Source organism: Excalfactoria chinensis, chromosome 7 (genome assembly GCF_039878825.1).
Source record: "Excalfactoria chinensis isolate bCotChi1 chromosome 7, bCotChi1.hap2, whole genome shotgun sequence".
In the NCBI taxonomy this organism is placed as follows: Eukaryota; Metazoa; Chordata; class Aves; order Galliformes; family Phasianidae; genus Excalfactoria; species Excalfactoria chinensis.
In genome coordinates, this window is record NC_092831.1 from 31,998,659 (window position 1) to 32,012,619 (window position 13,961).

Here is a 13,961-nt window from a genome sequence, read left to right on the forward strand (position 1 = left end):
CTGACTGGCAGCTGCAAGAAGAATAGGGGCATCTTAATGCTATGCTTGTTTTCATGGTATTCTCAGAGTAGTCTGAAAAGCACAGGGCTTGGACCTTAAACTTCTCTTCTTCAGTTTTCCTCTTTTTGTGCAGTACATGGCAGACTCAGAGACTCAGTGTGTGACAAGCAGCATTACATACAGTGTCCAGTTAATTCTGACTGTTTATTCAAGGAAGGAAGAGTTTTAAGCTGTAGCTTCGTTCACTTAGTTATGGTCAACTGGCAAGTCATTTAATCCCTGAATTTTGGGTTGTGTTATCTGTCAGGTTCTGGATTTTTTGCAGATGAGGGGGGAAAAAAATAACTTGTCACAGAAACATGCTTGTGTGATTTTAATGCTGTACCAGTGAAGCCAAGGAGGAACGCTGCTGAGCTTCCACAGGAGATCTGTTAATGAGTGTATTATTGTAAGTTGTAAAATGTTAGTGCAGTATCGTTCATGCTGTGCTTTATGTAGCATAGTTGTTTTCCGTAGTTTTCCTTCCCTGATGGCTCATCCATGGTCCACAAGAACCGTTCTCAAAGGTAAAAATGATAAGTGTGGTTATTTTTAAGGGATGTCATTGCAGAACTCTGGTATCAAATATGCAAGTTGGAACCTCAGTCTCTAAGGGAAATGGGATATATCCCTGGTTTCATGGGTATATGCTTGAGTCAGCAGTGAATGTATCAAGAGACTCCCTAATGTCTAGCCTAAAATGTTACTGTTACTGATTAGGTCGGAGCTTTGACCTGATGACAAGAAAGCAAGTTTTCATGTCTCAAACAGACTGACACTGACCCTTGGGAAGGAGGAAAAATGACCCTTGAAGTTTCCATCTGCTGACAGGATTATTATGTGTAGTGCTCGTGTCTGGCATGAGTTTGGTGGCAGTGGAGTTTGCAGCAGGTGATCTCTGGCTTCCTAAGTTGTGATAGCTTTTGAATAGTAATGGCTACTAAGTGAAACCTTAGGAACATCTCTTAGGAGTCATTGGTTCTGTCTGTTGGAGACAGCATAAGGAAAAGGACTCCAAGAATGTGCTGAATTTAAACACTTATGTGATGAATGTAGATGGAAACTGAGTGAATCACAGAAATAACTGTGAAATACTGACAGGTACCAATCCAGTGTTATTTGTTTTTTTGCATATAGACATGCTTAGTGTCTCTGTGTTTGTGGCCATAAGTGCTTTCTGCTTGTAATCAAAGATGCTGTATGCACACATTTTGGGGAGTTTGTCTATCATCTCTACTACAGTTGTTTTCTTATATTAAAGAGTTACTTAAACAAAACCTTCAGTCTAATCATTTAGCTCTTTTGTGTCCAAAGAACCTTTTATTATACTGTATAAAATACACTATTAAAGTGTTCTGAAACCAGAAGCTTTTCCAGGACATTGTGGAGGATAAGCTATTAGCACAATTCCTCTGTCGCCCAGTCATAGCAACTTAGCACCCTTGAAAGATTCCCTGATGAATGCATGCCTGAGGGTTATTTACCTAGTCATTTTATGCTGCTGTGTGCAGGCTGGTCGAGAAAAGGGTACGTGTGGCACTGAAAGACATGGTTAGTGGTGTGGTGGTGTCAGTGGATGGTTGAACTAGATGTTCTTTAATGGTCTTTTCTGATCGTAACAGCTCTGAGGTTCTGCGGTTCTATTTAATGTTTCTGAATGAGGGAGATGCAAGTTCAAGGAGGAAGAAAGCTTTTGTAAATTCATAAGAAAGCAATTCCAGTTAATAAGTTGACTCTCCTAGAAATGCAAAGTGTTCTGTGTAGCAAAAGTGATATCTTAAAAGAAACCTAAGGCCTGACTCTCGGTCCAGTGTTTTATGCCATCTACCCATTAATAATTGGTCTAGAAAACATCAAGAGACTCAGACTCAACAGTGACAGTAATGTTAAAAAATCAGTTTCATCCACTTTTGAAAGTGGTATATTAACATCTTTTCTGGTCTGAATGCAAAAAAGCAACTGAAATTAATGGCAAGAGGCTTAGCCAGACAACTACAGACTACTGCATTCGTTGTTTAATTTCCACTGTCACTGTTATGTTACAGCTTACTATGATAATTGTAGCGTGCAATTCTGAAGTACAATTTGTTAGGAATGTCAATAAGGTAGTCTTTAAATAGGTCTATTGTCCTGATTTATAAAACACTGAGATGTGCAATTTCCTAATTGACATTGTGCCAGTTCCTAGTTTTGAGAGATGCAATTAAGGTAGCAACCAGCATCCAGCCCATAGATGATATGTAATTGTTTGAGCTACTTTATTGGAGCACTGAAGTAATTAAAGTAAAAACAGGGGAAATTAAAATGGGAAACCAGTAGCTTGAAACATGTAAAAATCAAGCAATACAGAATTACTCAGGTTTCCAGAAAAATGCTTGGTTTCCAGTTATTCAGGTGTGAATTCTAATAAAAATATCAAGTATATAATTATGAACCAGGTGTTCTTTTATAATAGCTGTAAATCTAAATGATTGAAGCTATCAAAATAATCCTATTTCACTGTTAATTTCCCTGTTAATTTTCTCCCCCCCTGCTTTTAATCTTTAAATGAATGTTCTTTGGATTTCACGTGCTCATCTGTTTAGAATCTGTCCTATTAGGGGTTTATAGACCTGTTATACTAAGTTACTCCCTTGATGATTTTAATTCAGGAGTTTCAGTTCTACAAGTTGAGTAAATTCATGTAATTATTTTGGGGGAAGAGCTGACATCTTAGAGTCATACCTGACATGTTTTTAAACAGTCGTGTCAATTAGAAGAGTTCTAGGCTCTGATCTTTAAATGTAATTTGTGCCCATAAAGCACTGTTGCTGTTCTTGAAAGTTCTGTCCACCTCTTAAGCCATCATGATACTCTCACCCCAAAACTGGCAGATTTGTGTACCCTTTCAGTGTAATCTATGAAATCCCTATGATGAGAAAATGTTTTGTATTTTTTTAGTTGAGAATATACACAAATTGACCCAAAATAAATTGTTTTTTGTTTTTTGGAGTTTTGATTGTTTTTGTTTGTTTTTTAACGATTGTACTGGGTATCCTCCCAGTTAATCAATCTAGCAGCTGATTTGTGAAGTGGGAAACACATGCTTTCTCGTAGCTGCCTTCTCACCTTTAGAGGCAAACTGTACCTCCCTGCTACTCCATCTCTTGTCATGTGCCATGTTTTTTAATCATCACTACACCATACTTGAACTCACAGCATAGGGGAAGTTATTCCATTGAAAAGGCATTTGCATAATGAACTTGATGACATTTGGATTATTTAGGTAAACAATTCCAACTGTTTTGCACAATCAGGTTATTGTGGTTGTTGGAGTGGATCTCTGGAGATCATCCAGTTGATTCCCTCTGCTGATTTGGTCCCCTAAAATAGGTTGCCCAGGAAAGTGTCCAGTTGGGTCTAGAGTATCATCAGTGGAGGAGTGCAGGTTCCCTACATCAGGTCACACATGTAGGCATACAGGCAGGTCTTGAATATCTACAGAGAATGAGACTCCACAAACCCCCTGGGCAGCCTGTTCCAGTGCTCCTTCATCTTCACCATAAAGAAGTTCTTGCTCACATCTGTGTGGAATTTCCTATACTCCAGCTTATGTCCATTTCCCCTTGTCCTGTCTCCACGTACCACTGAAAAGAGACTGGCCTCTCCACTATGGCCCCCACACCTCAGATATTTATAAACCTGGATTAGATCTCCTCTCAGTCTTTTCACTTCCCTCAGCCTGCTCTCCACACTCTTTAATTTTCCATAAGATACTGTAGGCCCAAGCCATAAGGGCACCCTGCTGGTTTATGGCCAACCTGTTTTCCACCAGGATGCCCAGGTCATCCTCCGCAGAGCTCCTCTCCAGCGTTTCAGACCCTGTACTGATGCATGCATTTATTCCTCCCCTGGTGTAGATAGTTTCTGGTGTGTCAGCCACTCTTCCCAGCTTTGTATCATCAGTTAACTTGCGGAAGGTGGCCTTCATCCCATCATCCAGGTCATGATAAAGATGTTGAGCAAGACAGGATTGAGCACCAAACCCTGGGGTACACAACCAGATACTGTTCCTTTTGCAAGTCAGACTCCTCTACACAGCTGTAAATAGAAATAACCTGTTTTTTTTCTCAGTGCCTAGATATCTAGTGTTTTATTTTTACAGGGTTTTTATCCTGTAGTGAATATCATACAAGACAGTTTGATATGGTTAGTTAATAAATTCACATCCTAACTTAGTGAACATACGTAGCTTAATATCTGTTGTCAAACTTAGATTTAAACCAAGTTATTTCAAGTGCACATTTGATTATACCATTAATAGCAGAAAATACACTATGTCAGGCAACAGAGTAGTTTAGATTATTAAATGTGGTTTTCTCTGCAGAATCCAGGCTATGACGTGTACTGTCCATCACTCTACTGTTTGCTCTTTGTGTCTGTTCTCAGTAAATCATAAGCACTTTGTGTACTGTTTTCGTTGTTACTCATTTACCATATGATTATGAGGGGTCTCATTTCGCCTCATTCTCAAAATAAGTGTGATTAATGGTAATGTCACAATTTTCACCAAGTTAATTTTTCATAGTGGTGAAAATTGATCTGCCCCCCCCCCCCCCCCCCCTTTTTTTTTTTTTAAGAAAACAGATTAATTTGGAGTTGTTTCACCCTCTTTCTTTTTGTTGTTCTTATATATGGATGAGGGATTGTTTTAGGTTTATTTCATTTAATAAGGTTGGTCTTTGCTTTTTGAGATGGAGGGGAGCATCCATGTCAAGTTAGGAGAGTATTTAAACAAGGCAAAACGTTTCAATCACATCTTTTCTAGAAATATTCTAAGGCTTGTTTGTTTTAGCAGTGAAGTAATTTGGCAACTAAGAGTTCAAAAGGAAGACTGTGTAGCGTGAAGACTTTGTTATGGCTTTCATTTTTCATTCAGTGCAAAGAAATTGAAGAGAAAATAAAGTTATGCCCACAGAAATTGCATGACGGTTTGGGGGGAATGAACCCAAAGAAGATAATGTTCAGCATTTTTTTCTGTTTAGAACAGAGGCCAATTGTGCTTAGCTAGAAAGCATGTTATTAAAATGCACGTAGCATAAATTTACAGTGCACCTTGAATGCCGGTTATGGCAAAGCGGTGCTCTTTGACAAGCAGATCCCAATAATGCATTAATGACTTGAAGGTGCTGGTAAGTTATTCACAGTAGAGCCTTTTCTGCAGGTCTTGTTAGAAAGGCAGCAGTCAGGAAACTTTGCACAGCCACTCCTTCCTCAAGGAGTGTTGCATGGTATACGTGGTCCCACTTTATTCAGTTGCTGTTTCCACCCTTCTCTCCTACTTTGTTCTGAGTCCTTGAGAGGTGCACTTGGTCATTTATTTTTAGGATTAAGGGAGATATCTAAAAATTAACTTGCTCATAATCATGATTCATCACTAGGCAAAGGAATGCATGTTTTTGTCAATCAGCAATGTCATTAGTAGTGCTTTCCTGCAAAGTTACAGGGTGAAAAATTTCCATCAGTATTGATTTAAAGCTTACAAAATGTTTATTTTTGGTGTGTCTTTAAGATGTTTACTTGCATATAGTAATCACTGTACCGACAAAAGGGCAAACTATAAAAAGAATCAACATGTAAATTTCTGATGTGTTTCCTTTTATGATCAATATGATGTTTTTCTTTTCTGGAAAAACCATTCTTCACCCTCAGCAAGTTAGCTGATGTTATAAAGTCGGGAGGATTGGCTGACAAGCCTGAAGGCTGTGCTGCCATTCAGCGACACCTGGACAGGCCAAAAAAGCCAATGGCATTGTGGGGTGCATTAAAAAAAAAACAACGTGGCCAGCAGGTTGAGGGAGGTGATCCTCCCCCTCTACTCTGCCTTGGTGAGTCCTCGTCTGGAGTGCTGTGTCCAGTTCTGGACTCCCCAGTACCAGAAACATAGTAATCTCTTTGAAAGAGTCCAAGGGAGGACTACTAAGATGGACAAGGGACTGGAGCATCTCCCCTGTGAAGAAAGGGTTAAGTGAACTGAGTCTGTTTAGCCTTGAGTAAAGACTGAGAGGGGACCTGATCAAGGTGTATAAATATCTGAGGTGTAGGTGGCAAAGAGCTGAGGCCAGGCTTTGGCTTCTTTCAGCTGTGTGTGGAGACAGGACAAGTGGAAATGACCAGAAACTGGAGCATAGGAAGTTCCGCATGGATGTGCGCAATAACTTCTTTATGGTGAAGATGACAGAGTACTGGAACAGGCTGCCCAGGGGGTTTGTGGAGTCTCCTTCTCTGTAGACATTCAAGACCTGCCTGGACGCCTACCAGTGCGACCTGATGTAGGGAACCTGCTTTGTCCAAGGGGTTGGACTCTGATCTCTGCAGGTCCCTTCCAACCCCTATGATTCTGTGATTCCTTCTGTACAATTGTGATCTCCGTTCTGTATTCCTTACCTACATCTCTTGGCTCACTGAGATATTGTGGTGTGATGGTGAAGATATAAATAACCATTTTCCTATTAAGAGAGTTGCCTCATAAGTGTCCTTGGCAGTAGAGGAAAGTTTTTCAGTTAAGCACTTTGTATTCTTAGCAAATAAGAGCCAGTAGAGGATGAGTTTAGAATCATTAACTGACTAGACAAATATATTCATTACTGGAGTTTGTGCAAGAAGCACTTGATATCTATGTTTCATGATGCATTTTCCTTGCTTTTTTTTTTTTTTTTTTAACATTTAAAAAGTACATTTGGTATGCAAATTATTAATAAACTGCTTTGAAATCCATTTAGCTTTACAGAGTGAAGTTTCACTTTAATTCCTGGCATGCAGGGGATTGTGTGAATGATCCTGTAGGAAAAAATAGTTTTAACTGATTTATAACGTCTCTGCTTGTGCATTCTGTAGAAAGTTGGGTGTTACTTAAATCAGAGCAAGTTGAAATAGTAACACGGTGAACAAACTTGCAGCCTAGAGAAGGTATTTTATGATATTGTAGAGGACCCTGGTTGTTCTCAGTGGTGTGAGATGCCGTGGAGGTGAAAATGCATTCGAGGTGCTTATTTTCCTGATTCTGTGCTGATCTCTGGCACATTTACCCTCCAATCTCAGCCTTCTGCATGGACTTCTAGTGGCTGTGGCCTCTAAGGAGCTATGCTAATGGCCAGACTCCCCCTGTGCTTTGACTCATTAATTTAGTAGCACACTTTTCCAGTCCATGTATACTTGGCTGAATTGCTCAGCTTAATTGAGATATTATTTACTATTCTTCTTTCTATGTACTGTTGGTGAAGATGAATACACTCCTGATTTAATTTGTCACAGATCCAGGCACCTGTTTCTCTAGCTGAGCTGCTGCATGTCTCAGCTGTGGTTTCTCTCAAGTACTTTGGCAACTGAGTTACATCTTCACTAGTTAAACAACATACTTCAGCTGTAAAGTTATTTACAAACTCTTCTGATCAAGCTGCATACACTTGGGCTGAATTTGCCGCAGACAGCACTTTGCAGATGGGTCTGAATTCTTTACTAATCATGGTGGATGAATTAATTTATTTGATTAGCAGTAATTTGCATTATTTGCTGATTACGTTCTTGAGCTTCCACCCTAAAGAGCCGTGTTGTTGCTAGTGCTGGCTAATTGCTTGGTGCGCTGCTTCAGAGAGGATGGCATTTTGGTTGTGGATAAAGACATCTTTGTCTCTTCAAATCCTGCCCAGAAAAATACTCTTTCCATGTCATATAGGGGAAGAAATGTCTAACAAATAGAGGTACATGTGAAACCATGTTTTCCTGTAATCTTTGACAACTTTATGTTTCTTATGCTGCATTTGCTTTCTCCTTTTCTCAGTCTTCATTATTGTTACGCTATTACTATTTTTCTTACAACTTGAATGGGTGTTTTTTTTGTTTTGTGTTGTTTATTTTACAACAGTGGCATGAGACATTTTATCTTAAGTGCACCCATTGGCATTAGGTTCCCCACTGGACTACATTGCAGTGTAAATCCCTACTGATCTGCTCACAGTTGCATGTGGCAGAGAAGTGAAGAAATGTAGCTGTGTAAGCTCAGAGAGTGGTCCAGTGCAGACCATGCAAGTTACTGAGCCAAGCTGACTTTTTTAATCTTATTCAGTGTGTATTATGGTGAACTGTGGTATACTTGCCCTGTTAATAAGAGTAATTCATTCAGGAGGCTACGTGCAAGCAGCTTTGCAAATATTCCTGTTTCTAAAATGTCTTGGAAATACCTGAGGGTTTTTGTTATATGTAATTAAGTCTTCCTGTCTCTTGCTTAGAGCATCACTATCTCTGTAGTGCTTTAGAGTAAGGTATTATACTTAGTGTTCTCACCAACAGAAGTGCTTAACGGTCATCACTGAACTTGCATCAGGGAAGTTGGAATGCAGTTGCTGTCTGAGAGGGCTGGCATAGTTTTCTCATGTGTTTTGCTACATTCTGGAGCATTACATTTTCTCTGCCCCTTTTTAGCTTTATCCTTCAGTGTCCTGAGGTGCTCCCATTTGTCTTACCAGTGCGTAGTGCTCCAAATCCCCTAAGAATTCAGGAATCTCAGTATCGTATTAGCCACCTCTATTTTTCTGGCTCTAAGATAGTTTTAAGCAAAAGGTTACGCATTATAGTGTTACATTAATTTCATACCTGACTGCCTTTAGCACATCTTAGTGAATATCACTTGGTCTTGGGGATTTGTTGCTTATTCGTTTTACCAATTAGTTCCTAATTCTGTTCTGCTGACACTTATATTTCGGGTGGCCTGTCTGACGTGTCCATCATGTCCAAGTTTTAGGTATAACTTGCCTAAATTTAAATGTGTGTACAAGTGAGGGTTCATTTCTTGCCTTCTGTAAGCACTTCTTTCTCACCATAAATCTTTGTTGGCCCTATGAAGTCCCAGGAGCATTCCTGCTCTTGAAGTGTGGAAAGAAACTAGTTGTAGTTTTTATCTTGTTAGCAAATTGTGCAGTATTTTTTGTGTTCTTGTTGTTTTACGCTTGTATTACCTACTTCTGTATAAACAAAAGACAAATAGAAAAAAATCGTATACTATTAATCTGGTTAAACTAAGTTTAAGTTTCTGTAACAGAGCTAAGTCTTCCTTTTATAGTAATCTTTCACATTCACATATGTAAATTCCCCTTTTGAAACTGAAAATAGTCATAACAGGTCTGGTGCTCTTAAATGGTACTTGGTTTACAACGTACCTCTTGTGCTTTCTTCTTCAGTTTGTTGTCCTCTCTGTGCCTTGGTTTAGAGGTTCCATGAAGCATCTGAGTGCGGCTTGGGCTTTCTGCCCTTTACTGTAATGGCTGTTTCTAGTTTCTGAATGACTTGAAATATCAACTGTATTTTTGGACATAAACCACACAGACTTCCACAGCTCAAAAATACAGAAATGGGCAGTAAATTATCTGAATGTGAGGGCTTTCTACATAGTATTATTTTATCAGCCAGTCAATCTCTCTAATGGGTTTTGAATCATATTCTGAGTCTTTTCGTATTCACTCATTTCGGCCATGGTGACTAATCCTGTTATTTCCTCATTCTTTATTTTGTGTTAGGGAATCATTAAATTTCTCCTGGAACTTACAGTATAGGAATTTAATAAACCATAGAATCTGCTTTGGAATGCCATTTTTGTGTATGGTGTCAAAACAGTGTATTCTTTTGAGAAAGTGCCTCTACACTTTTATACCTTAAACCAAGCTGCCATACTGCAGTCCGATAAGTAATTGGTCTGCTGGCATTATACCCACATTACTTCAAAGGGTGAAAATAAAATGAAAAAGGGCTCCATAAAGGCTGAAATGGCCCCCTTTAAGTTTAATCTTCCCCTTAATGTTGTAGAGTCTATAAAAAAGCATTAATTCAAAATTTTAATAGCTTTTATCAATCCATCTTTCCTTTATAAAGTAGACAATATCTAATAGGTGTAGTTTCTCTCTCCTTATGCTTTCAACCTCATGATAAATTTTACGATCTTGCCTTTTTAAGGTTTTAAAGTTATTTAAGCAATTCTTGGTCATCTGCAGCATGCAAAACCATTAATAGCTCCTGCCCTTCTACACAAGGAGGAAAATGGCTCGTAGTATTTTAACATATTGGCAAAAGAATCATTGTTTTTGTGTACACCAATTAATACATTTCTATTGACTAGGTACTTTTCCTAGAAGTACAAACTTGCAGTGATATTCCTCAGCTTACTGCGTTCTAAATGAACTTCCTACATTATATAGGAAAACAATAAAAGGTATTAAATGAGTAGAAAAAGACATCAGTGATTTCATGCATTCCATCACGAAACAATATTAAAAATTAATAATGGGATATTGTTTGTACACGTCCAAGTATAATTACAGTCATGCTTAACAATCAAGACATAATACATATCAACCAGGGTATGAGTGGAACAAAGGGATACGTTTCTCTCCCTTGAACTACAGGAAGATATGTAGGATTGGCAGTTGTATGGGTAACCTTCAAGAAATATGGTTAAAGAGGGTATATGTGCTTCAGTGTTTAAGTGCTGTCATAAAATATTAGTTGCTTAGGATTTAGTTCATAAGACTACAAAATCTGTCATTGCTCTTCCCTTTAAAATTACTTGGTGTCTCTTTGGACGCTTCAAGTTACGCCTATACGTGTGACCACCCAGTGGTGAGGCCTACAGTAAAGCCCAAAGTAGAGACCTTTCTGCTGAAGTAGTCAGTGGTTTAGCACAGGCTTTTCATACAGAAGCACGGCTACATACAAACCAGAGTGGCTAAGACCAAGTTTTTGTGATTTTTTTTTTTTTTTCCTCAAAGCAGTTAATTTTTATTTGAAAAGATGCACAAATATAAATGCAAGAACAATGCAGTAGCTACAATGCATGCTGAAACTGGAGAGGAGATGATAATTGGTGAGCGATTGGGCTTCATAGACTGCTACCTTCTGCAGAAAAACTAATGGTATGGTTGTTATCTATCTCAGAGACAGCACGGCCTTGTATAACATGTATCTGCCGTGCAACTTCTGCAGAATTGTTAGGTCAGTCTATTTCAGTCTCTGAGCAGCTGAATTTTGTTTCCAAAACAACAGGTCAAATCCTCCTAAGTCTGTCAGGTCTCTTCACTGCCTTTGCGTTTCTTGCTCTCACACAGAGTTGCCCAAGCGCAGGTTAAGAGCGACACCAAGTGGTTAAACGCTTCATTTCTCTGTGACATTTTTTAAAGTATTTCTGTTGCTTTGCCATTGACTTAGAAACATCACTTCGCTGTTGTTTGGTTTTATTTTTGCTGCCGTGGTTCTGTTGTGAACAGCCCTGATTATGCCAGTGAATATTTTTTCCTTTCTTAATGCACACAAGTTCACAGTTGTTGTGTAACCAAACACCAGCCTCAGAGTGTTGCTCTGATTCTTTCTGTCCATTGTAATGCTATCAGTGTAAAATGTCCTTTCTCTAGAATAAAGAAATTGCTGGGTTTTTAACAAGGTATGTGTTGAGAAGGATATTCAAACAGAAAAGCAGCGACTGCACTTAAATCCTTTGTAGAACAGCAAAAATAAATAGGTAAATCAGCAACATGAGCTAATAGGTAGAAAATGTTCAGGGAACAGAGTATCTGGTCATGCCAGAATAATGCAACCTTGTTTCTCCTCCCTGTCTTTTCATATGGGAGGTATCTAGTGGCAACCTGTTCCCTTGTTTTTTCCTTACTGGAGCTCTTGTGATGGACAGGGATGAAGCAGCCTGCTTAAAACCCTGCTGTCAAAACCAAAACTGATAGTACTATTGAATTAGAGCCCACTGCCAGAAAGCTTTTTATATGGTGGTGTCGTTCATAAATCCACAAAATAACAGCTCTGATTGCAGTTGTTCCCTTCCTTGTCAGTCGACTAGAGATTCTTGGTGCCCTAATTAGCACCATGTTTCTTAAATTTGTGATCATATACTTTAAAAAGATCTCTATTGGCCTGAAGCGTTGCTTTCTGCAGCAAGCAGCATGACCAAGTTGAACTGGGTTTTCTTAATAGCTCTCTTAGAAAATCACCATCTGTAGAAGTCCGGTACTCTCACTTTTGTTATCAAAAACACGGCAAGAGAATGAATATTGAAGAACATCTAGTCAAATGACAGACATAAAATGCATATCTAGAAAACAAACCTGACAAGTTGGGGACTGGGGAGAATTAGAGTGGAGATAACCGAAAACAAAAAAATGTTCTTTGCAATAGAAATAATTGGTTAGTTGCTGAGTTAATGGCCAGTCCTGCTACTCACTGGATAAGTCATAGTTGTGTAATTGCTTGCATTAAAAATGGTACCAAAGAAAGATGAATTGAAGATGTTCAAGTAAAGAAATAACGACTTAGGTCAACCTGCTGTGCTTGCAGAAAGTATCACTTTTAAATAACTATTATTTTCTCAGGATTGGCAACTATTCTAATAGCAGACATGACATTTTTTCCCTAAGTGAGTTTTTGGCATGGATAGTAAGCTCTGTGCCGTTCGTGTAGGACAAGTGCATTTGTGCCACTGAGTTGGAAGGTGAGTGTGTTTTTTGACGGTGCCCTTGCGATCTCAGTAATTATCAGCTCCCTTGCCAGAGTAATGAACCAGTGGAGCAAAATATAGTTGATGCCAGTGGAATTGTGAGCATTTGACTAATTCAGCTGCTACTGCAGAAGCTGCTAATGTGTCGGGATGAATAGAGACATAACTGCAAGGGATACATCTTCAAAAGGAGGAAAGGAGAAACTTTCCCAAGGAACGAGCAGGGTAATATTAAGAGGCTTATACCCATTTTATGTAATTGGATATCATGGATACCCCAGTTCAAGATTTTAGTGTATGGGGTTTTTTGAATTACAGTGAATTTGGGTATTGTTAAATTTTGGTATGTTCCTTGCAAATAAGCTGCTAATAGTAAGTTGTGGAGTTCCTGAGGTAAAAATGTTAGTATACCCTCATTCCAGTTATGTGGTTACACATGGGAGTCTTTAAGTGCTTTTGCAGCCTCTTCAGTTGATTCCATGTTGTGTCTCACTTGGGTTCTATCCCTGCACCCAGAGAGCAGATGTTAGTACCTGTCCCAGCATTCCCCATCATGAGGAAGCTGTGGGCCACTGTAAGGCCTCCCCTCAGCCTCCTCTTCTCTGGACTGAGCAAACAAAGGGGCTTCTGCCATTCTTAAATCTTCCCTTCGAGACTTGTCAGCACTCCTTTGGGCATTTTCTAGCAGTTTTATGTGCTTTTTGTATTGTGGTGCCAAAAACTGCACACAGTAATCAAGGTGAGGCTGCACCGCTGCAGGGTATGGTGGGTCAATCACTTCATTTCACTGGCTAGCAGCATTGTGTTTGATGCACCCCAGGATATGATAGGCCTTCCTGGCTACCTGGGCACACTACTGACTGACGTTCAATTTGCTGACAACAGATCTCTTTCAGCATGACTACTCTCTGATATCTCATCCCCTGGTCTGCTTGTATAGCCAGGATCTTTCTCAAGTGCGGAAGCAAGCACTCAGTCTTGTTATCTTTTAGCTGTAGATGAAAAGGAAAACTTTGGGGTATAAACAGTTGGTTGCAACATCAGCTACCTCCCACCTGCAATACAGCATTGTGTGAAAGTGCTTATTTAGTTGTGACTTTGCATCTTTGCATACTGTAGCATTGTGCAGTGTTATGTTTTAGAGCATCTGGTTGCCCAAAAAGAAGAGACTGTTTTATATATTAAGTGTCCCTAATGACAAGTATGTGACTCAGCTATTTCTGGCAATGCCTCTCAGTGTTCACCATATCAAGAAACAGAATTTGTTTTGTTGCCTGAATTGCTTGATTTCCATGGAGACTTGATAACCCACTCTGTCGGTGCTGAAATTAATGTAATAAGAAAATTTGCAAGAAAGGCTGTAAAAAGAGCTGCTTAAGCTATAAAAGGAATTCCA